Source organism: Peromyscus californicus, unplaced genomic scaffold, assembly GCF_007827085.1.
Source record: "Peromyscus californicus insignis strain IS unplaced genomic scaffold, ASM782708v3 Scaffold_18__1_contigs__length_77618521, whole genome shotgun sequence".
Classification (NCBI taxonomy): Eukaryota; Metazoa; Chordata; class Mammalia; order Rodentia; family Cricetidae; genus Peromyscus; species Peromyscus californicus.
The window spans coordinates 54,253,525-54,277,596 of NW_026294480.1; the positions used below are offsets into that span (position 1 = coordinate 54,253,525).

General features: G+C 44.1%; 1 protein-coding gene across 2 annotated transcripts in view; it reads right to left on the reverse strand.

Annotated features, from left to right (window-relative positions):
* Positions 1–24,072, reverse strand: part of Znf366 (zinc finger protein 366) — a 63,456-nt gene that overhangs the window by 21,442 nt on the left and 17,942 nt on the right. The window lies entirely within an intron of this gene.

Here is a 24,072-nt window from a genome sequence, read left to right on the forward strand (position 1 = left end):
TGGAGTTTCATGTTAAGCCAGAGCTGCTTTCAGAATCCCTTTAAAGAGAGATTCCCTTTGGCCCAGAGGCCATTGAGACTGAAAAGGAGTCTTGAAGAAGGGTAGTGCCTGTCACTGTCTGAAGAGCCTACCCCAAGCAAAGTGGTTTTCTGTTTACTTCAATGTGGTTAAAATAAGCGAGTATTCCTAGTTCACACTAGAGAGTTTGATGTGAGAATTTGTAACTAACGGACATGTTGGAACATAACGACTCTTTTGGTATGTTTTGTCACGTTGTTAAGAAGGTACTTGAGAGGTTGTGGCTGGGGATCCATGGCCCTTTCTTTTTATCACATGCTCTCTCTTCTATAGGGAATCTACTTGGATAGGAAGGTCACCACTGATTTCGAAACTGAAGATGTTTTAGTTTATTCCCACTGATATTGTCTTGTCTAATATTCAGTTTGACGTTATGAACTGGTCAACTTTTTAGATATTAATAGTGACGCTCTCAACATAAAACTAACCTCAAAAGCACGTGTTTGCATTTTTACATCATCACTGTTAATCTGGTAAGTCAAAGAAATACTTTGAACAAGGATTTAAAAATATATATAAATGCCACTATTATGTTCCCAAAGGTAGCGACTTTATATGTTTATCCTAATATCATACTCGTTTGAAGACCTTAAATTAATTTCCTCCTGTTTTGTCTTCCTAGTCTCTCATTCCTAAAAGAGTATCTTATGTGCCCTGGAATAAAGTCAGTGACCCCAGGAAGTTTTAAAAAGCAGGGGATCCACCCATGGATGTTTGCTCAGATCTTTAAAGCAGCAGGCCCCTTCTGCAGAAGGATCTTAGGGACCACTGCCAATCCCTACAGAGGTCAAGGAGAATTAGCTCTGCTTCCTGCTTGGCTTTCTCGGAGGGCCGTCAGCTGAGGCTGCTGCCAGCTACTAATGCCCCTGGCTTGGAGTGCCAGGTGCTAGGAGAAGCCCTCAGGGAGAGAAGAACAACAACAAGGCTCAGAAAAGAAGCAATGCTGGGAATGGGCGGTGCTGAAGGGTGAGCTCCCCTTCAGAGGTCCTTCATCCTGAACTTAGTCAATTTACAATTCCGGGTGTCCTCAGCAAAGAATATTATTACTAGACCCTACAACACCTCCAATGCGTACCACCCACATGCCCTTCCCTCTTTCTAAAAATAGATCGACAGGCATCCAGGCATCTGCAGGATTCCTGTGGGGGAGGCAAGAGAGACTTGAGAACAGGTGACTGACTGACCGGGAGACCTCTCCTTGGTGGTCATCGCAGGCTGCTTCCAGAGCTCTGGAGAAAACCTAGCAGGCAGTAAGGCACTTTCCCACCTGTTCCATACGTGTTGAAACAACACACAGAAAGAAAGAACTGAAATTTTCAAGTGGACAGCTGTGGAATCATGAAGAGAACATCGGTTTGGAGCCTGAGGAGTCTGGGCTTGAATGCTGGGTTCACTAGTGGCTGTGGAAGATTGAGCAAGATGGTTTTGAGGTCTGTTGTTCCCATCTGTCAAATGGGAGCTTGGATATCCCCATATGGTTACAGGCTTAAAATAGGGTGTGAGAAAGTGTATTAAACAGTGTGCCCTTGAGAGGTAAGAGTTTAGATCGGATGGGAAGAGTGGGTTCCATGATCAGTGGATTGATACTGGCTGAAACTTCTGTTTTCTAAACAGACACTGTCAATCACCACCAACTGGCATCTTGGCCTCTACTCTACAAGTTCAAAATCAAGGCTTTACCCTTTCAGGCTGTACTGGTCTTGTCATCGAGGTGAAGATGTACACACTCAAGGAGCCAAAGAGCTTACTAGTTGCATGCAGTGGTGGCTCTTGAGTTTAGGAATACTTCCCCACTCTTCCCCAGGTCTCTTTTCCTATGTTGAAGATGCCCTCCAGCCTACGTTAATACCAGACTGCTTAGGGAAGCCGAGTTGAACTGAAGGATTGGGAGCTGCCTTAGCTTGTGTATGAGACTGAAGGATTGTCCCTGTCTAGTACTGGAGATTACTTATCTGGGAAATCCAAAGGTACAGTTGCTAGGACAGTGCCGGAGCAATACTGACTGAGCTTATATACTAGTGCTTCTCAACCTGTGGGTCTCGACCCTTTTGGGGTTGAATAACCCTTTCACAGGGGTCACCTAAGACCATTTGAAAACACAGAGATGTACGTTACAATTCATAACAATGGCAAAATTACAGCTAGAAAGTAACAAAAATAATTTCACGGCTAGGGAGGTCACCCCAACTGAGGAACTGTATTAAAGGGTCACAGTGTTAGGAAGGTTGAGAACCACTGTTCTAGGCTCTGGGGGATTAGCGACCTGATCTGTTTTGTCTGATGCTGTGTCTCTAGACTCCACCATGTGCCTGGCTCAAAGTAGCTGTTGAGGTAAGGGATTAGTTTGTTCTTGTATATAAAGCCCCCATAGGAAGCCTAAATGCGTGCAATTTATCTTACATGATTCAGGTTATGGTGACTTTTGGTACGTGATGAACACGATCGGCGGTACCCTCACGAGTTCTAGGGCAGACCCTAGCCTTCCTGCTCTGTCTGTTGTCTTACCCCACAAAGGGCACACCGTGCAGCCACTGTAGAGGGTACTCTGCACACAATCCCGTGGTGAGTGCTTGGTCCCTGGCTGACCCTCAGATGCAGCATTAGCCAGCCACTGATGCCATTCTCCAAGTGCCACACCGTTCTACAGCCTAGCCAGGGAGCAGATTCCTGAAAAGCCCAAAGGTCGTCCACGATAGGGCTCCTGCACTGAGAACAGGCGGCATGTCCCCTCTAACCCTTAGGAAGGGAGTCTGCCCTTTGTATCGACAGACGAGCTGACTGTAGAATACCTATCGCTCATTTCTTTGAGCAGAGAACAATTTGCTCTCAACACTACGCACTCAGTCACCAGACTCGGTGGTGGGTGCTGAACCAGAAAGCACTATTTGAGGAGGGAGGGATGGGGTTCATTTGTCTTAAAGCAGTCTGGAACTTACAATGAGAGACTGTATTCCTGGGAGTCAGTTATGAGGAAATAGGGAATGGGTGAATTAAAAATAATAATAATAATTTTTTTCCATCATGTGGACCAATTAGAAGCCCAACTAAAATGAAACCACATGGGATTTGGAGGGAAATGCTTCTAATAATGCCCTTTCATTAGGAATTCACCTACTGTACCAAAATATAAATATTCCCCCAAATAAAATTACTGGTATTTTGTGGTTCTCATCTGAACTGAAGGTCATTCTGGTAAGTAATATTAGAAGAGTCACGGTGAGTCAGCATGTGGGGGGCAGATTTATCCCCACTCTTCTGCGCTGACTCCTGTACATCCTGAAACAGACCAAAGATTGTCCACACTTGCATGAAAGAGAGGAACTATGCTCTTTATTCCACAAAGCTTGCCAACGTCCTGTGGCAAGATGCTCCATGTTAAGAAGCCCTGTGGTTTGCTTCTGCACTTTATCTTTGAGCTCCGTTCTCAACGGGGCGGGGGGGGGGGGGGGTGAGGATCAGGGGAAGTGTGAGAATGAGGAGGAGCCGTGCCAAGAGGAACAGAAGGAGTGGGTGTGTGTAGAACAACAGAAGACAGTGTGGAACTGTCCTCCCCTCATTCCTTACAAGGGGCCTCATTACAGGTCCCTCTAGAGTGAGGAGGTTTTAACGGTTTTCCCGTTCTTTCTGAGCCTAGCTGGAGACCTTGAGAATTTAAACGCAGTTTCTAATTGCCCAATAAAATGAAGCACCATTCTGTGCAGGTAAAGGGAGGCAGTGGTCAGTCTCGTGTCCTGGGGCTGGCGGTAAGTGCGGGGTCTCCACATACATCCTGAGGTGGAGCAGTGTGCCTCTGCCTTGTCATCCTCTACGCCTGCAGTAAGGCCAAAAAGAGGTGCCCAGATGCCTCTCTAGTTCCCATTTATCTTACAAACCTCATTTCTCCTACCTGTTTAAAGGAAATAGTCTGTCTGCTGATAGTGGCCAAAATACATTATTTGATTGTAAGATTTGGTCACATATAAAACAGTTAATTGAATGTGCATCAGAATTCTTCAGTAGGGGGCTGGCAAGATGACTCGGTGGTTAAGAGGACTGGCTGCTCTCCCAGACGACCTGGGTTCAATTCCCAGAACCCACACAGAGGCTCACAACTGTCTGTAACTCCAATTCCAGATAGTCACAGACACCAGGTACATATACCTCCTCTTTCTGGCCTCTTCAGGCACCAGTCCAGGCACACTCATGGTGCACAGACATATATACAGTTAAAATAGTCATACACATAAAATAAAATAAAATAAAAATTTTAGCCAGGTGTGGTGGCACACACCTTTGATCCCAGCACTAGGGAAGTAGAGGCAGGTAGAAATCTGAATTTGAGGCCCTCCTAGTCCATGGAGTGAGCTCCAGGACAGCCAGGGCTTTGTAGAGAGACCTTGTCTGGAAGAGAAAAACCAAAATCAAACCAGAGCAGTTCTTCAGTACCACCAAGAGACAATGCAAAGCCAAATACAAAAAAGACAACGCGAAGGGGTTTTGTGTTGTTTAAAAATCTCCAGAACCTGCCTGGATATATACTAGTTTATAAATGTCTAAGAAAGTCCTAAAATTGTTTACATTAGGGATTGTGTGCGTGTGTTGTACGAGCACACAAGTGCATGTGTGGATGTTTGTCACAGTGCACACATGGAGGACAGAGCACACATCCGTGGAGTCAGTTCTCTGCTTTTACCACATGGGCTTGGGGGATCCAATTCAGGTTATTTGGCTTGATGGCAAGTGCCTTTACCCTCGAAGCCATCACACCAGGTCCCATTTTAGAGAAAGCCAACACACACACACACACACACACACACACACACACACACACACACACACACACACAAAATCCCTGAAATGAATTCAGACACTAACTTGCACAGGTCCAAATGGATGTGGGTTTTATAGGGTGCTGTCTAGGGCTCCTTTCTGAAAAGCAGGGTGACTAAGGTCGCTTGGGTGCTGGGGCAGCTGAGAGTTTGGGGTGATCTGTGTGCATGTGGCTTGTTTAGAGGGAGGAAGTGAATTGAAGATACGACTTAGCAGTTCTCTCTCCCTACCCTCAGATGAATGTATCTCATTTGGATGGAATTTGTCCCCAACGCCCTGGGGAAAATATCCTCAGGACATGTGTCAACTTCTGTTTTGCTTTATGTTCATTTATGTTCATAGATAAGAGGAGCTTAAGGGATTCACTCGTAGCTAAGCAAGCATGCACACTTGCATTAGAAAGATTCATTGTGTCCATCTGCAGGTATGGCAGAACGTTATAGAAAAGGCTGGAAAATATGACCCTCTGAGGGGCAACCAACTGTTGTGGGTTCTATGTAAAAGAAAACTTATTTTGAAAATGTCATTCAAGACAGTATTTCTCTGAGGGGAAGATGATGCAATGCTCTGCATTTTGATTGTGAAGTTATACAGCTCTATATTTATCAAAGTTTGTATAGTTCATTTAAGAAATTGTCCTCGTGTATTTAGGAATATGTATAACATCAGTTAATTAAAGAATTAATATGACAACTAATTAAAGAAAAAGAGGCCGTGAATTTGAGAGAGAGCAAGGGGGTTGTATGAGATGAGCTGGAGGGAGGAAATAGAAGGAAGGAAATGATGTAATTATATTATAATTTCAAAAGATAAAAAAAGAAATTATGCTGAATATAAATTTCAAATAAGTCTTAAAATGAGAAAAAATACTGTTTTGGGTATCATTATTAAATGAATAACTAAGAATATTTGTCAAATGTCCAAACAGTAATCATGGTGGCAAAGACCCCTCTAAAAATTTTTAGCTATGGAATGTGTCTAATAATTTGCATATGGTTTGTAGAAATGAACATGGACTGGGTCATAAGAATGATTTCTACTCAGTCCAAAAGGGGAACTTTAAATATGACATAAACTAGCAGTGCGTGTGTGTGTGTGTGTGTGTGTGTGTGTGTGTGTGTGTGTGTGTCCATCCAATTCAACAAGAATATGGTAAGGCAGAAATGCTACACTTGACATGAAGGTCTTCTAATCTCTAGGCCCTGATTGCATGCTCAGTAAGCAATCTTCTCTAATTACTCCAACAGTCTTTTAAGTGTAAAGTAGTCTGCCATGAGTTAACAAGATCATTTTGGTCATTAAAAAACATACTTGTGCCCCTTGTAAATCAGTTGACTGATATTAATATTCAGGCCCACCAATCACTCTAGTTCATTATTCTTTGAATCTGATTAACTGAGTTCTGTCATAAGAATGGAACTCACTTAGACATCTCTAAACCCATGGGCCACATGCTGAGTTCCACAGTCCTCACCAGGCCCTTCTCTCTCTCTCTCTCTCTCTCTCTCTCTCTCTCTCTCTCTCTCTCTCTCTCTCTTTCTCTCTCTCATCTGTGTGTGGATCCTACATTTGTAATATAACACTCTTAGAAAGCCAGAAACTTGGTAGTCCATAAATGTGAGACCAGCAATTACTTGGCAATTTACTCAGTAATGCCACATTCTAGCTTTCCTTTCTCCTTGATCTCAAGCAAATTTGGGTGTTCTCTGAAGAAAGGATTAACTGTTCAAATTGTTCTCCCTCAGTCCATCCATGCTAACCCATCCAAGCTAACCTCATCCAAATACACTGTCAAAAACATCTCTAATGAGGATGATATATTAGCCTAAGTGTATCTGGGACGATGGTAGCTGTTCAGAAGCTCCCAAGAGGCTCTGCTTCATCTTGGCTTGAGTTCCTTGGTGAATGTGTGCCATAGTTTTTAGCCTAAAAGGATATTCTCTCTTGTTAAACTAATATAAATTAATGTGGGAGGTCTCTGGAAATACTCAAGGGGACAGTGGTCAAATGCCACTGGGTCTCTAAGAGAGTGTGTCACCCCAGAGTGTCCCTGGAGGGCAGGCCATGGTGATTCGTCTCATGTGAGCAACAGCCACAACTTCCCGTGACACTATGTAAGTGTCTGTTAGCTCTGGGGAATGTCCATTGTGATGAACACATGGACCTGGAACCCCGCTCTTTCCTTCTCTTTATGTGGATTGAACCCCCACTCTGTTTCTGCTTTTCGATGATTTGCATACCTTTACTCACTCCTCCAACTCTTCACTTCAGGGTCCTCTCACTCGTCTACGTGATATTGGCTTTTTCTATTGATCTGCTCAACAAGCTCAGTAAAGAAAGCATACACACACTTAGAAAACACATATGCACATCTTCTCAGGTCCATGTACACATAGCCTCTCCCTGGAAGGAAATACGAAAGCCTGATGTCTCTGAGGAGGACGGAGTGGCTAGGAAGGGGAGCTAGGCAGCAGACTTACTGACTTTAGAAAGAGCTGCAGCTGTCAGAGCCCACGGGAGGGTGGCTCTGCAGCTGAGCAGTTCCTTGGGTGGCATTATTTGTACATTTTTTCAACTAGTACTTTTTTTTTTTTTTTTTTTTTGGTTTTTCGAGACAGGGTTTCTCTGTGTAGCTTTGCGCCTTTCCTGGAACTCGCTTTGGAGACCAGGCTGGCCTTGAACTCACAGAGATCCGCCTGTCTCTGCCTCCTGAGTGCTGGGATTAAAGGCGTGCGCCACCACCGCCCAGCTCAATCAGTACTTTTATACACCAGCATAGCTGTTCAAACACGTATGCGTAAAAATGCAACTTCATATCAGCTGTCAAGCATCCAACATTCAGACAAAGTTACATATAGCTTCCCCCTCATAGCTCGGAAGACTCCCCTTAGAGCACTCTTTCAGACAGTTTGATTTATCTTTGATTTTCTTCCCCAGGTCTTTTGTTGTGATGATAGAGTCATCCTGGATCATTTCTTGGGTATGCAGTATTATAATCCAGGCTTAAGCCATCGGGGAAATAAGTATAAATTACAGCTCAGATTGAGACTGTGAGGGACCTCTCCATAGACATCTGTTGAGCAAGCAACTCTGTGCCTGCCCTAGGGTAGGCGCCAGGAACACAAGGCCCTATCAGCTAAACATGTTCGGGGAACTCCACATCCGGCAAGAGAGCAGGTGATAACCAGATGCGGGGGGGGAAATGTTGGAGCTACCGTGAAAGAATCTTGTCCTAGAAGCTTGATTTTCTGAATACAACAGAACCAGAAGGAGAGCTCTGTCCCTTTGACTGATTCAATGAACTGTTTCCTTTCCAAGTGTTTCCTTCTTTAACCATAACATATCAGGACACCTCATAAAGAGTGAAGGGTATCTGTAGATGTGAGAGGAAAGAGAAAAAAACTTCCTTCTTCGCCACCCAATGACGCAGCCTCACTATTTATGTGCTCTGGGCAACAGAGGAAGACCTGAGAAATGGGGTTGCCCTCAGGAAGCCATGTTTATATAAGGAAAGGGCCGAACTACACTCTGCATTCAGACAGATGAGCACAGTGTGAAGATTCCTGGTCACAGCAGAATTGCGTACAAATCCGGTTTCCCATCACTCTCGTCCTGGAGTTTCTCCTTGGCCGACAGAACTCTGGGATGCTACGGTGACACTCTCGGATCTCTCACCATGTCAGGTCCTCTCTCAGGGCTCTAATGCCCCCAAGATGCTTTGGAACTCCTTTCAGGCTCACATGAAATTCCCAACAGTGTGTGTTGCTGCTGCAATGTTTAAGTGCGAAGTGTGCTCCAGCCCTCAGTTGGGTTAGTCCTCCATCTGCCAGCTTCCACGGTCTGTGCTCACTGGCTTGAGGGAGCTTCTGCATCAGGCACTGTGATATGCTGCCTCCCCGGGGCCAGGAATACCTCTCAGCCTGTCTGAATCTATCTCTCTAGTGCTATGGTTGATACTTTTAAGGGACATATATTCACAGTCCAATAGTTTTCTAGCCTTAAATTTGTATTCTGTTCCTTTATAATTAACTAGTAACTACAACTACACACACACACACACACACACACACACACACACACACACACACACACGCACACCAGTCCATGGGATTCCTTCCTTTTTCCTCCTCACTTCTGCTCTGATTCCTGCAGATAGGCCCAGTGCTTGCTTTGTTTAGGATTAGTCACGGAAAGGAATGTGAGCTGTTTCCAAGCCTGATTTTTAAGCACAGATGTATTCCAGGGGTTTGCTAATGGCCTGCTATGTGATATGAGGATATCCCTGGAAAGAGATTCTCCGTCTCCAAGAGGGAGGATTCCTGTAGAATTCCCTCCTTGGGCTCCCTCATCCTTTCCTGGCCCCTCAGATGTTTTCAGTATTAAAGCACAGTAACACTCCAGGGGTTGTTACTGTTGTGATATTTCTGATTCTCAGAGTTTTCTTTACCAGCTTCTTCCTTCTAGTAAGTTCTCTCCCATCTATCTCCACATGTTAGCTTTGTGGATTAAAAGAAAATAGTGGACCAGTAAGTTATTTATCACCACCTTCCATCTTGCCCACTGCTGGGCAGTTATCACAAAATCATGTGATTGTCCCTGGGAAACAGGTGTTAGCCTGCCTCTTTCTTTCCATCATGGTACCCAGAACTCCAGTCCAAATGGCCACTTCACACACACCCAACTGGCTCCCAACAGCTTCCAACCATCCTCCTGGACATTCTTCCCTTTTCTCCCATGTCCTTTTCACGTAATGTCTCATCCCCCCACAAATATGTTGTTTGCTTTTCTAAGACAATTCTACTCAGGAACCTAGAGAGTAGCATATAGCAGTTTCTAGACATACTGTGTAGAGACCGCTAATTGTGCTCAGATACCCATTTTCCCTTTTCCTTAGGAAACAGAACCCCGATCTTGCTTATGGTGATGATATATCCGGCAGAAATGCGCCAGCCTTTCCAATCAGCCAGGAGTGCCTGGCAGCCGGTTATATAGAGAACTGCATGCGAATATTCTTGTGTCCCTCATGGCAGAGGCTCTCCCCCTTTCCTGCTTTCCTTCTATCTGGAATGTGGAAATGAGGCTGGAGGCAGAACCGTCACATTGCAACCATAAGCAAAGGGCTGAAGAGCCCTGCTTCCTGACAACTAAGTCAGAGGAGGAGGAGAAAGAGGCATGTGGAGCTCCGTGCCCACGTGATGCTGGCCATTGTGCTCTTTTAGAAAATGAGTCCTGTACTGTGTTGAGTAAATGCCTTCAGCTAGAGAACCTCTACAGGAGCAAATGAAGTGCAAACTCCTCTTCCTGGTTTTCAAGGGAGGAGATCCCTTCTCTCTAAATGCCTCTCTGCTGCATTCTGTCCACTACCTTAGACAAGCCGTTCAAGCCAATCACCAGCCTACCTCTTCCACTTTGCGTCGGCTAGATGGCCATTCAGGAAATAAAATTAAATTGATTCAGTACATTCTTTCAAGATGACGAGAAGCCTTTTCTATGCTCACGCCTGATTATGTCTCCTTTCTTCCAAATCCTGTTGTAGCCCATCCCCTGTGACTGAGTCCAATATGAAATACAAGTTTTCCCTTACAGTTCACTCCCATTGTTTGATGGGTAAGTTCTGCTTTCTCAACTCTTGCCTAAGCTCCCAGCAGCCTGACATTCACGGATTGTGATCTCCACCTGCACCTTCCCTCGTGCTGGTCATGGTACTGCTGCTTGACTGTGGTTGTCTTATTATGTGCTGCGGAGCTGTCTTAAAGCAGATCTGCCCGTGGCTTTGAGAGCGTCTATGAATTGCAAGTTGTATCTCCATCTGATAACTTAATATTTGCATTGATTGACAGTTCAGAGTTGGAATGAATTAATTCGCCAAGTGGAGAAATTTGCAACAGCCAACATTATTTATTGCAGTGAGAAGTATGTTTGGATTTGCATATTGTGTATAGGGCAGATCTTGATGTTGACAATAAACCTCTAACTCCTTCAATCTGGGTTTTTAGCACCAAGAGGAAGTGAGATCAAGACTATGGCATCCTGACATGAAAAACAAAACAAAACAAAACAAAAAGCCCACAAAAGACACTCAGCTACCTGACTCCTGTGTGGGTCTGGGGCAAGACCACATTGCTGAACCATCAATTTCAACTGCTAGGTTTTGTCATTTATGCAAAGGACCAGAGAAGAGGAAAGAGAACAAGACATCACTGATTTCACCTCTCAGTTTAATCACAGACTTGACATCTTAGAGAATGTCCCTTTGTCCTCAGGCTATTATAACTTCTTAGTTTTTTTTCAATGAAATATCACCATAGTCACATCCTCACTTTCTTCTTCTTTGTGTCAAATGTGCACACACACACACACACACACACACACACACACACACACACACACACATGCCTTAGGAAAAACACATTTTATATAACCTGCCATATTGTTTGTGTTAAATTAACAAAATTTATTATTCCTTTTGAAGACAAGAACCTCACCTGAACTTCTCTATGTGTAAAATCTTCTACCACCTTAAGTACAGAACACACTTAATTGAAATTCTCAATCTGCCTTATTGAATAATGATTCCTAACCTGAGGATTACAATGACTCTATTTTGTGTTTTATAATCTCATCTTTAAAAAAAGAAAAAAAATTAGTTAGAGAAAAGAAAGGTAAGAAAGAATGTTTCTTTTGAAATTTTCTTTCCAGGGCACAAATACCCACACGAGTCCCTTATAAACACCTGGGAGGTGCTCTAGGACCAGCATGCTTTGTGGGATCCCAATGCTGCCTGCTGAGGACTCCGCTGGGAATCTTGACAAAGCCTGGAGCTGCCATCTTTGCTCCAACACAGAGGATTCCGTGAGGGACACTAGAGCCTACACAGAAAACCTTCTTGGGCCTTCAGGGACTCTACACAGAAAACCTTCTTGGGCCTTCAGGGACTTGTGAGAGACTATCAAAGTTGGGTGGCCTTCATCGTCACAAGCAAGACTCCTGACAGGTAGGAGAGAAAGGAGTCTAGACAAAGTGTGTAAGACAGATGCCTTCCCTGGGGGCTTCCTCCTAGCTGGGGAAATCGGTGAGAGACCAAAGGACTACAAATTCCCTGAGTTGGAAGAGACCTAAAAGGTCTGAAAAGCTAAGCCGAGGTCCCAAGTTCCTATGGGAGTTCAGTTTCCATATTGACAAAACCTGGCTAATTATGCCCATCGTAGCGGTGGCTGAGTTGAGCGAATTGCTGTGCAGCGTGCCCATGCGTGATAAATAACCCTTTGATCATTACCATTATACAAGACAGAAAAGTGCATTCAATAAATATTGTCAATAGGGCATTTCTTCGGAGGGTGGCCAAAGAAGTTTGCATTAGTGGAAGAAATACGTGGAAATCGCTTTTTAAAAAACAGAATAGTTCAAGATGTGCCCCACTGAGTGAAAGATGTGTCCACTGGGTGGAAAGGTAAAGGGCAGAGGCCTCCTAGAACTAAGGTCTGCTAGAGTGTCCTTGCTAGCATTCATCAAGTTGTGAAACCTGGGCTCGGGGAAGGTAGGGAGGCTAACCATCCTGACTAGAAACCTGGTCTTGGAGCTGGTCCTGAACAGTAAGAGAGCTCACCAAGTGAAGAAGCAAATTCTGAGCTAAGAAGAGTTCAAGCAAAATCACAAGATACGCTTACCCCAGCCTCATTCTTCTGTAGCCTCAAATGCGCACGCGCGCGTGTGTGTGTGTGTGTGTGTGTGTGTGTGTGTGTGTGTGTGTGTGTGTGTTGCACTATCAGAAAAGAGTATCTTGGCCATTCACTTGTTTATTATCTGACTTGTCCCACTAGATCAGACAGTTGGCCAGGGTTCTCTGTCTCATTCCCCTAGAAGCGGGACCAGCCCATAGTAGGTCTTGATGCATTATAACCACTTGGAGAGTTTTAAAGATACACCATTCCTTGCCCTCTTTTCCTCCACAGAATCAACGACCTGAGGGTCTTCGGGCAGAGGCTTAGGCATCCATGTCTTTAAAGAGCTTGGTAGGTGACTCGCATTGTCACCCATGGCTGGGGACTACTGAAGGGAAGTACTCACTGAGCCCCTGCCGAATGTCACTGGCAGAGTTCGGGCAAAGGGAAAGCAAGTGTGACAAGGTGTGCCAGTGGGCAACGGTGACAAAGAAGCATTCCCAAGGGGAAAGCCCTGTGACTTCCCACCATCCCTGTCTTCCTACTGCCTCCCCAGAACACTGCAGACTGGGGGTGAGGGAGAGGAGGACATTTCTGGGCCAAGTCTGAGTTAATGAAGTGTATACTCTTTGGCAGGGGCCATTCTGGGCTTGATAATCTGTAAATGGAGGTGTCCCCAACCAGCCTTGCTGTACCCTGATGGTGGTAGAGGGTGCCACAGATGTGTTGCTTTGTGTGCAGGGAGTCTTCAGCTGGCGATGTTTCCTCACCCACACCCCCTTTTTCCCCCTTCTTGCCAAAGCCCTGCCCTGCCACATGGTAGAAAGCTAGCCTGATCCAGGTTGATTTTTTTTTTTTTCTAATCTGCAAAGGTTGACAATAAGGAAGAGCTGAAGAAGGCTTCTCTGTGCATGACTATGATACTTCTGAAAGGTTGGGCTGTGGGATTTTGTTTTCTTTTCACTTCTCTCTTGGAAATCACCCCCATATGTGGCAGAACTTCAGGATGGAGCATGTTCTTTACACTGAGCAAGCGTTTCCCACTGTGCAGAGGAGGCGAAGGGGGGCTGCTGGGGTTTTCAGCTCCCGAATCGCTTTCAGTGCCATTTGTCAAGAGGCTGATTTTTCTCTAAAAATTTTTAAATTTTTCCCCCCTAACAACAGCAAGCAAATTCAAAATATCCTCCGATACTTTGATTGATGGTTCACACTTTTTGGAATATTTAGCTCATATTTTGAGGAAGAAGCAGCTGGTCGTCTTGACATTTAATTCTAACAGAATGCCTTCCTCAATCCCCCTTCTCCAGATAGGATGCACAGACTCCAGGGAAATATTCAATGACACTCATCCAAATGTCTCCACAGCGTGTGGAGGAATGGGACAGTATGCTGAGCTGATAGCATTGAAATGGCTGATCTTAAGAAATCACACTGGTGGCAGGGAAAGGTGACAATTTTAGCTGCAATGATATCTATGAGGGGGGGGTTGTGGGGGGGAGTACTTTGAAAACCTGCCCGGGGTATTTTACCCAAAAAGATGAGCTGTCAATCAGTGGCACTACTCATAATTGTGATAGCTGAGGATTATCACATGCAAGTCTCTTTCATGAACTATCTGGTTTAAATAGTATACCTCGGCTATTATTCATTCATTTATTTATTTATTGAGACAAGGTCTTGCTAGGTAACTCAGTTTGGCCTCCAGTCCACCAAGTAGCCAAGGCTGGCTTGAACTTGTTCTGCCTCTTGAGTGCTTGGGTTATAGGTGTGAGTTGCCACACTCAACCCATCCTTTTTTGTACGTTAGGAATCTGAGCTACTGTGAGTTTAAATGATCTGGGTAAGGTCACACAGCCCAGAAGTAATAGGTCTTCACCCTGGAAGTAATAGGTCTTCACCAGAGACTGGCAAATGTTTGCTGTAAAAGGACAGATGGTAAATATTTTTGGCTTTATGAGACACACAATCTCTTGTTGCAGCTGACCAACATGGCTATTGAAAAGACAACAGCCCACGTGATCAGGTAAATAAATGGAGTGTCTGTGCTCTAATAAAACTTTATTTTTTAAAAAACAGGTAGTGGGCTGGATCAGTCCTGAGGGCTGTAACTTGCTGACTTCTTTCTGCTTTTAATCTTGACAAAAAGTTCTCTTGGGATGCTCTCTTCTGGAGTCTTTCAGTTCAGTGGGGATCTTTCACATCTGCATGTGAACTCTTGTGAGCAGACACAGAGCTCGGTACACAGCGTCAGCTGGGTGAATAACTGAGCTCTTTCAAATACGTCTTATTCTCAGTGCATCAGGCCACAAGGTGTGAGTTGTAAAACCACACAAGGACCCATCCGAGGAAATTTGCCAGTGCCTCTTGGGAATTTCATGCAGCACCCACTGGGGACCAGATTTCGTCTCTACACAGCTGATTCTCCCTAAGTTTCCAGACAGCATTCAAAACTACACACCACCAGAATAAATAAATATAAGCGTCAAGGGAAGTGAAATATTGCATAACTGAGGCCTCACATGAATTCTGTAAGAGAGGTGCCGCTATTCCATGCTGTAGGAGAGAAACCAAAGCACAGAGGGGAAGCCACCTGCCTGAGGTCAGAGTGTGTGTGGCTGAACCACAGGCTTGCTGTGTGCCTTCACTTAGGTCACATAGGCTCTCTATAATGGGCTGCATACCCCACCTCGCCTATCAACTCAACCACCGCCACCACGTGAGCTCAGAATTTCAGTTCAAGTTGAAAGTCTTTTCTTTTTACTCTCTACAAAGAACAGGAAGTCCTGAGGTGCCCTATGTCCTTTACATGATTGCTAGAACAACCTAAGTCTGGCGTGTGAAAGATCTTTGTGTTTGTGTGTGTGTGTGTGGGGGGGTGCTTTGTGCACGTGTTAAGTAGGGGATCTGCAGGGAATTGGCCATAGGACCCAGGCCAGCCTTTAGCTTCCTCATAACATTGCTGGCCCCATAAAGGACTTACCCATCCACCCCAAGAAATACCATCACTGAATCATTCCGGTTATTTAAGTCTGAGGAGAAGTTGTCCCTCTAACCTTAGCCAAAGACTGAGGGGCTTGGTAAAGGTTACAGGACAGTCATTCGCCTACTAGTCACATACCTGACTCTTGGAAGCACATACAACTCTTACAGCCATCACCGTCACTCCGTGCCCCAGAGGCCACTTCCCACTTGCACTCTTTCTGTCTCGGAGGGCTTTTCCTCCTTGACGTGAGTTTAGCACTAATCCCTTCTCCCACACCCGCTCCCCGCCCAGATGTTTGGACAACAGAAACCCATGATGGAACACTGGACCAGCTTCATCCACAGCAGACTCTCTGATCACTAAAGGACAGACCACTAAGGGTCCTTGGTTTAAACTTACAATCGCCTAAGCCCTTCACTGAAGTAGGAACTAGAAAACTGGATAGTATGAATACATAAGAAAAAATCACATATGCCCCAAATCACATAAAATTCGTAAGAGAATAGCAGACAAAAAAATGTTTACATCATTTGACAAATGCAGTAGCTCTCCACATACAGATGTTTAGGTCAGGGAAGGGCCTTCTGTTAGTTCTAGACCATTATATTGCCTATTGACATTATAGCCATACAGACTTGTGCAAGTACACTCTGTGGTATATGCATGATGACGAAACAATATCTTTTTCAGAAAATATTCCCATTGTTAAAGGACATATGACAGTAATATTCAACATCCAGGTCAAACTGAATCAAAAAAAGGAAGGAAAGAAGAAAGGTAGAAAGAAAGAAAGAAAGGAAGGAAGGAAGGAAGGAAGGAAGAAAAAGGAAGAAAGGAAGAAAAGAAGAGAAAGAGACGGGAAGAAAATAAGGCCACGCTGCTAACATCATTTAACAGTGCATTTTAGACATCCCTTATCAAGTTATTATACTGATTTTTGTTGACTGAAGAAATAGAGAACCCAACCTAAGACAAGTAATCTAGAACAATGAGTAAATAACAAAAGCCTTTCTATGGAGCATCTTGTGTGGTTGAGGTACTCATTTGGAGCTATTTGTTAATAATAAAATATTAAATTCTGAGTTTTAGTATTTTATTAAATGTCTGAAACTTCTGACATTTTCAGAGTAAATAGCTATTTACCAATGTGAAATTCAGTATGAATGTAGAAAGTTCCTGCTTTAGAACTTCTCAGGGAGGACTGGGCAAACTGAATTTTACAATGACTGTCCCATGGAGCATTCTATCCTGGAAGAAATGGGCTACGAGCTAATCAATGGCATGTGAACTTCATGTGAAGGAAAGGTGTGTAGGAGGTAGAAGGGAGAGCCACAATTCAGACACCCAGGAATCAACAGGACTCAGCTCTTTGGGTGTTAGAAAGCTGCTGGGGGAGGGGGGAGCTGAAGCATAAAGTCCACAGCGGATGGTGGAAAAAGGAAAATTCAGAAGGCAGCTGAGATACACCAGCTATTGATCATGCCACATTAAACCCCAGAATATGTTGGCACCAGCATTTGATTATGGTAAAGAATTCTACATAATTTGCTTTTAATGACTTTTAAATAATATAAATCCATTAGCACTGTAAAATTTAATACTGAAGAAGAAAATTAAAATAATCAATAATCCCAAAGTAGCTAAGTTAATATTTTGGTTAGTTTCTTTTACAATGCATGGATGTTTCCTTTGACAGTACTATTTAATCTAAATCTCTGTGCAGTATACAAATAATATACAAAATAAACAACTTCATTCATAAATCTCTTTTGAGTACTATTTCCTCAAATTAGATTCTTTAGAACTAGAGTTATGAAGTAAAAGTCTGAGTTTCGGGGTCCTGGCACACAGTGCTAAATTGTTTTCCAGATCAATCTAATTCATATTTATATCATTTATCTCTTTAGATGTATCTCTTTACCTTTTACGGCTACTTCCACTGTCCACATGAGCTCAAGGAAGCTCCTAAATGCAACCTGATATTGAAGTCATGGTGCCATGGCAACACTGAGATCCTTCTCAACATCTTCAAGAACTACCATGACCACGATCACCTTTGGTTCTCACAAACCTTCCTGAGGAGAAGACTGCTCAGAGCATGGGAAAGGGTTTCTGATACCATCTTGTTCAGATTTAGAGGATGTTTCCATCCGACAACAGCATAAAGAAAATAGGAAAGTTTTAATATTCTAGAACTCAGTTTTTAGAATCTCTGCTCATTCATTACCGGACACTAGAGCAATGGTTCTCTACCTGTGGGTCTCGATCCCTGTGCGTCAAATATTAGCTCTCCCATATATCAGATAGTCATATTCCACTCCATAACAGTAGCAAAATTACAGTTATAAAGTAACAATGAGACAGTTTTATACTTGGGGGTCATCACAGCATGAGGAACCGTGTTAAAGGGTCACAGCATTAGGGAGGTTGAGAAGTACTGCACTAGATGATCGTGCCTCTGGCTTGGTGCCTGTGAAGTTCTGTAGCATTCACAATTCCCTCCTCCCCACACTGACTAACAGATCCACCAGGAATACGTGATTAGATTTCTCTCTGTGGTTCAGGAGGAGTCTCCGTGGCAGAGCCTGCCCAGCAAGCCTGAGACTTCTCCCTCAATGATGGGGACAAGAAAGAAACTGGAAATCTGGACTCAGAGTCATAGAGGTTTCACGTTCTCAAGACAAACATCTTAGCACAGTGTGGATGATTTCCCAGGAAGATTCCCCAAGAGCAGAGGATAATAAGCCAGCAGCAGTGGAGAGGGTCAGATCTGAACTCAGTGAACTTGGTAAAAACAAACCGCTCCAGGGAAATTTTGGAAGAACATGTGTAGTTTCGGGGCCGACGTGCCTGAGTGTCAGATGGCTGACCACAAGGACTGACAAATGATGGGTTTGTGAGACACAGAGGAAGTCTGTGCTTCTGGCTAATTCTCACCTGATCATCCCATTTATGTAGCACAAATGAGTTCTTTCAGTAGGTCATGGGATGCGTCAAAACTGTCGACGATCCTTCCAACCCAAAGTTCTGGACCTTGGTTCTGTGCAGACTTGTAGGTCTTTATCTGAATAATTAATGATGGGATTAAAGCCTGTGGCTTAGAAGTCTGGGCAACACCCTGCTGATGCTGGACACTCCACCAGTGATCCATCAAGAACTCTACTCAGCAGCTGCCTCATTTTGTCTCAAGGGCCAAATTCCTTTTCTTTAGAAGCACCACAGTAGCAGATCCATGGTTTTTTTTTTTGTGTTTGGTTTTAAATTTGGAGAAATCGTTTCTGAAGATGTCTGACATTTAAGAAGATCTGGCACCATGTTGCTACCACTGGAGGTAAATGTCCCGTGTGTAGAAAGTAATGCACAGTCAATGTGCTGATTATGCCAAATCATCCTTAACATTAACACTTGTGCCGTATGTTGATACCCTAAACTCAATACTCCTTTGGCTGAAATGCAAAAGGAAAACATTCAGACTGAGTTCTGTTCCCTTCCTATGTAGACACTGTTTTAAAGATGCCAGCAACCGGACTCTTTCCCAAAAATCAAGGATCTGCTCCTTCGTTCTTACTGAGAGTTGAGACACCGGAGTGTGCTGATCACAGAAAATCCAGGCTGGCCAGCCATGTTGCCTGAGGTATCTGCCTGGCCACCCTGCTCTCTGTTCCTAATTACCAGTGCAGCTCTTCAACAGGTCTTGGGTCATAACTTGGAGGCAGAGGCCAGTCTCCTCCTCCCCCACCATGGCATTTGAGAAAGCAAGACCAACAGGAGGGCTGAGTTCTTTCACTAAACTCAACAGCAGCCTTATGCCAGTCACTCAGACGATGTGCAGGCAACTAGGGCAAGAGAGTTCTGTACACACCCACGTCTAGTCCCCAAAGGCTGGTCCTCGGAGACTCTGAGCTCACGGTCCTTCTGAGATCCCCGCTCAGTAGATTCGACCCATCTCTGGAGCATGCTGCCTCCACAATGCAAGGAGGAAGAAATGGGCTAGTACCATCCAGATGCCAGTGCCCTCCTGAGTGCAATGTGCTTTGTCCAAGTCAGTGCTATGGTTTCTTGGGCACCTTTGTGGCTCTGGCGGTAACTGGCTTTCCTTGAATCATGGGAACATAGCCCTCCCCCCCACACACACACACAAACACACTTTAGATATTGATCTAAACAGTATCAAAGGGAAGGACAATGAGGATAAAGTCATATTATCAATAAATTAGCAAGATATTTAAACTATGATTGGAGTCATGTGCCTGGGGCTGCATTCCATGGCCTTAAGTAAGGTTTGTGCATTCTTGGAGCCCCTGTGGCTTTTCTTTTCTGTAACATGAGGTATACACAACATTGAAGGAGAATATTTGAAGTCTGACAACTAATAGTGCCAAAAATGCCCCAAGAGTCTGATTTTTTTTAAAATAACTTTTATCATAGAAAAATTCAACCTATGAAAATAGAGAGAGTAATATAATGAATACTTGGGTCTTCTATCCAGTTTCATTCCATGACCAATTTTCTTTCACTCCTACCTACCCACTCTGTTTTCCAATTAAATATATAATTTGGAAATAGATCCATGAGGTCATGTTAGTTCACCCAAAAATACAGCTGCCCCTAGGCATGCATAGGAGATTGCTGTCAAGACCACTTCAGTTATCAAAATTCTCTTATATAAAATAGCATAACCAGCTGGGAATGGTAGCCCATGTCTTTAACCCCAGCACCCATGAGGCAAGTAGATCTCTATGAGTTTAAGGCCAGCCTGCTCTACAAACTGAGCTCCAGGCTACCCAAGGCCACATAGTGAGACCCTGTCTCAAAATAAAAAGTAGTAAGTTAATTAATTTAATTGGCATACTGTTTGCATATAACCTACACAAACCTTCCATATACATCATCTTTAGATTACTTATTCCTAATTCAGCATAAATGTAAACTGTTGTATTATTTAAGAAAGGGGCTGGGCGGTGGTGGCGCACGCCTTTAATCCCAGCACTTGGAAGGCAGAGGCAGGGGATGTCTGTGAGTTCAAAACCAGGGGCGCACGCCTTTAATCCCAGCACTTGGAAGGCAGAGGCAGGGGATGTCTGTGAGTTCAAAACCAGCCTGGTCTACAGAGTGAGTTCCAGGACAGGCCCCAAAGCTACAGAGACACCTTGTCTCCAAAACAAACAAACAAACAAACAAACAAACAATGTCTGTACATGTCCAATACAGATGCAATTTGAAAACTTTCTTTTCAATCCAAGGTTGGTTGATCTGTGGAGGCATAACCTGAAGATGTGGAAAGCTGATTATTTCGTAATCTAAGCTTTTAGTCTTAAAATTTTGCCACAGTATTGTTGATAAGAACAAAAACAAAACCATTAACCATTTAAGTGTCTAGTCAATATTCAAATTTCCCTTAATAAAATCATTTGTTGTTATGTTGTTGTTGGGCATGAGAAGTCTTTTGGGGGTTCTGTCACTTTTTTACAAAAAGACAATTCCCCACTTCTCAGCTGTCATAGAAGAGTCTGCAAAGAAAGGTCCAGACCAACCACATGCAAGTCAAGAAGGAAAAACTGTCTTTAGCCTAGAGTCAGTGATGAGAGTCTTCCTTACAGAAAACTGAGATAGTCTTACACCGATGTCCACGAATTCCACAGCTTGTCGATGACAAGCTGTTCAATTTTCAAATGTAAGAGGCCCTGCTATTTATGGTAGGAAGGAAGAAGAGATCCCCCCTCCCCCACCTCCATAGCTAATGTACCTTCTTCCTTCATTCCTCAGGTGGAGAGAGAACAGACAGCCTTCATGGACATTTAGCCACAGATCATTCATTAGCCTGAATCTGGTCAGAGCACCTGAGATCCTCTGTATATAGCAAAGCTTATGGCCCCTGACGTCATGTCTTCCATCATCCTATGCCCTCATTCACTGATGTTCTGCTAGAATGTAGGCTCCATGGGCACACGGACATTGACTATTTCCTGACATGTCTCATCTTGAGCTTAACCTCCCATCCTAGATATGAGCCTTTATCTTCAGGGGGACCCACTTCAGGAACTTGGCAACTTCCTAAGCTCACATTGGCTTAGGAATCTCCCAGCACAGCACTGTGCTAATTTCATTCCAGACAGAATATAAAGGACTCCTCCCCACATCCTCTCCGGCTCCCCTTCCTCTTCCAACTTCACACAAACACACCACACGACTCCCTTCTTTCCCAAGGACACCACTCAAGAGATTTCTAAAACCGAGATTCTGATCCAAACAGTAGCCAACACACAGTGCATCTCACTGTTCGCCGGAAGACAGGAGGCCTCTGAGCAATTTCCTGGCCCTAGGTTTTTCCATTCCAGTAAATGAAGCCTTCTTCGGCTCAGGAACCTGTCTCCAAAAGCAGCCAATGCCTTAATGGAGTGTGTCAATTGTTACAACCCGCCTTGTGTCTTTGTTCTTATATTTTTTCCATTTTTAGTGATCAACAATTGGATCCTCTGCCCTGGAACTTGAACAACTGGCTCTTCTAAGTGTTGATGACTCCTTAGGGCAATGGAATGTGACTGGAGAGTTTCCTTCCTAAGTAGACATTTTTATTTAATAATACATGATACTGAAATTGCACTCTTCACCTCGAAAGATTTTTGTGCTCTTATGCTTCATTAGTTTGAGCAGTCCCTGAGTTATGGATTGGACACCAGCAAGGTTAAACCATTTGCCTCAACCCACAGCTTGCTTCGCTCCTAACGAAGTACTTTGTCTTTTTTAATGCACAAAAAATATAATGAATAAAAAATGTAGTGTTCTAGTAACTGCGTTAATCAGTAAATTGGTTCGAAGCTATTGCCATATACTTTTCTCAGCCGTGTGTGTGGGCTCTCCTTGTCTGTACTGACTCCTCTTTGTCTCCTGATGTCATTTCATAGTCCTCCTCCTGGTCCTCCTGGTCCTCCAGCTCCTCCCCCTCCTCCTCCTGCTCCTCTTCCTCCTATCCTCCTCTGCCTTATTCTTTCCTGCCTTCTAGGGCGCTGTAGCTGCTAAGGGGTACACTCACATACCACAAACCTGGCCGCAACCCTTGCCTCCCCCAGAGCCCCACTTTCAGATGATGAGTATATTGTCCTTACATGCTGGGATGCTGGGGAAGGGATGGTGGGAACCATAGAGTACCATCTTCTGTAGTGTTGATTAGCTTAAAACATTTTCATTTCAAGTATAAGTACAGAACAGAACCCAGGAAACACAGACAGTTTAGAGTCTAACTTGTCAGTTAGAGACAACTCAGTATTTCTCAAGTTTTTCACTTCCATTAGGGAAGCTTGGACCAGAAGAGTCAGAGGTGGATTGACTTCACGGAGCACTTCCTAACATAACTGTGACGTAATTGATGGCGCTGTGCCCCAGAGGGATGAGACACTGGGAATGATTCTCTAAGAGCTGGTCTCCTTTTACTGTTCCCCGGAGCAGGGGTTTCCCTCTAGAGATCATTGTTTGTTGGTTTGTTTTTCTGAAAGTAACTGAAGCCTTCTGGACACCTTTCTTTTGGATCTTAAAGATCCACCAGGCAGAAGCCTTGCTGAACAGAGGAGAACGTGGCTGTCTTCTCATTACTTAGCAAATAAAAGCAGTAAGCAAAGAAACCTAACGACACCCGAGATTTGAAAGAAAAACCTGCCATGTTTTCCAAAGTCAAGACTCTGTTACATAGCACACTACAGTTGTCGAAGCCCCTGAAGGGAACTCAAAATGGGGGCAAAAAATTGAATAGTGGCTGAACTGCAATGATTTTGAGTTTGCTTCAGCCCAGTCATTCTCAAGGGCATATGTATACGCCCTTGAACCCGAGTTACTATCTCAACAGTAGCATACGGAAGCGGACCAGCTACCATGTATGCAGCGCTCTGTGGAAGGCACCCACGGCGAAGAAGCGAAGAGCTCAGGAGACAACATCACAAAATAGGACTTTGGAAGGCAGCTCTGCCACTTACCAACCTCCCAGCGCTTCAGTGAACAAGAACCCTAACTACCCCAAATACCCATCCCCCAGGTGTTCAGGCTGCACTTCCTCATCCCCATTATAAGTAGGTACAAACATGACACTGGATGCAATATAAACACAGGGGCATGGGCCACTTCTTCAGAATGTTTGAGAAGTGGTTTACGATGCCACATCATTTCCTTTGTCCCGACTGTCACCACATGAAGCTTTTCAACGACACTTATTATATTGGTCTAGGGCCCAAAGTTAAGATGCCAGGGTCAAAGCCACAGTTTAGTCATTTGGTGGATATAGAGCAAAGCAAAAATAAATCCTTGTTTTCCTTTGTCTTTCCCCGTGGAGAACTGGGACCTTTTCGTATTGAATTGTAGCTTTCTCTTTCCTGCAAATACACTTTGGATCTGCAGAAGAATTCAAATGTGGTCTCTACACACGGCAGAAGGCCGTGGCCGACTAAATGCTAGTGCTTGCTCCCGTTGGCAAACGTGGTCCTTGCCTGCCTGTGCCTAGTAGCCACAAGCTAGACTACTCTTCGGTGTGTTTTCAGTTGAGGAAGGACGACA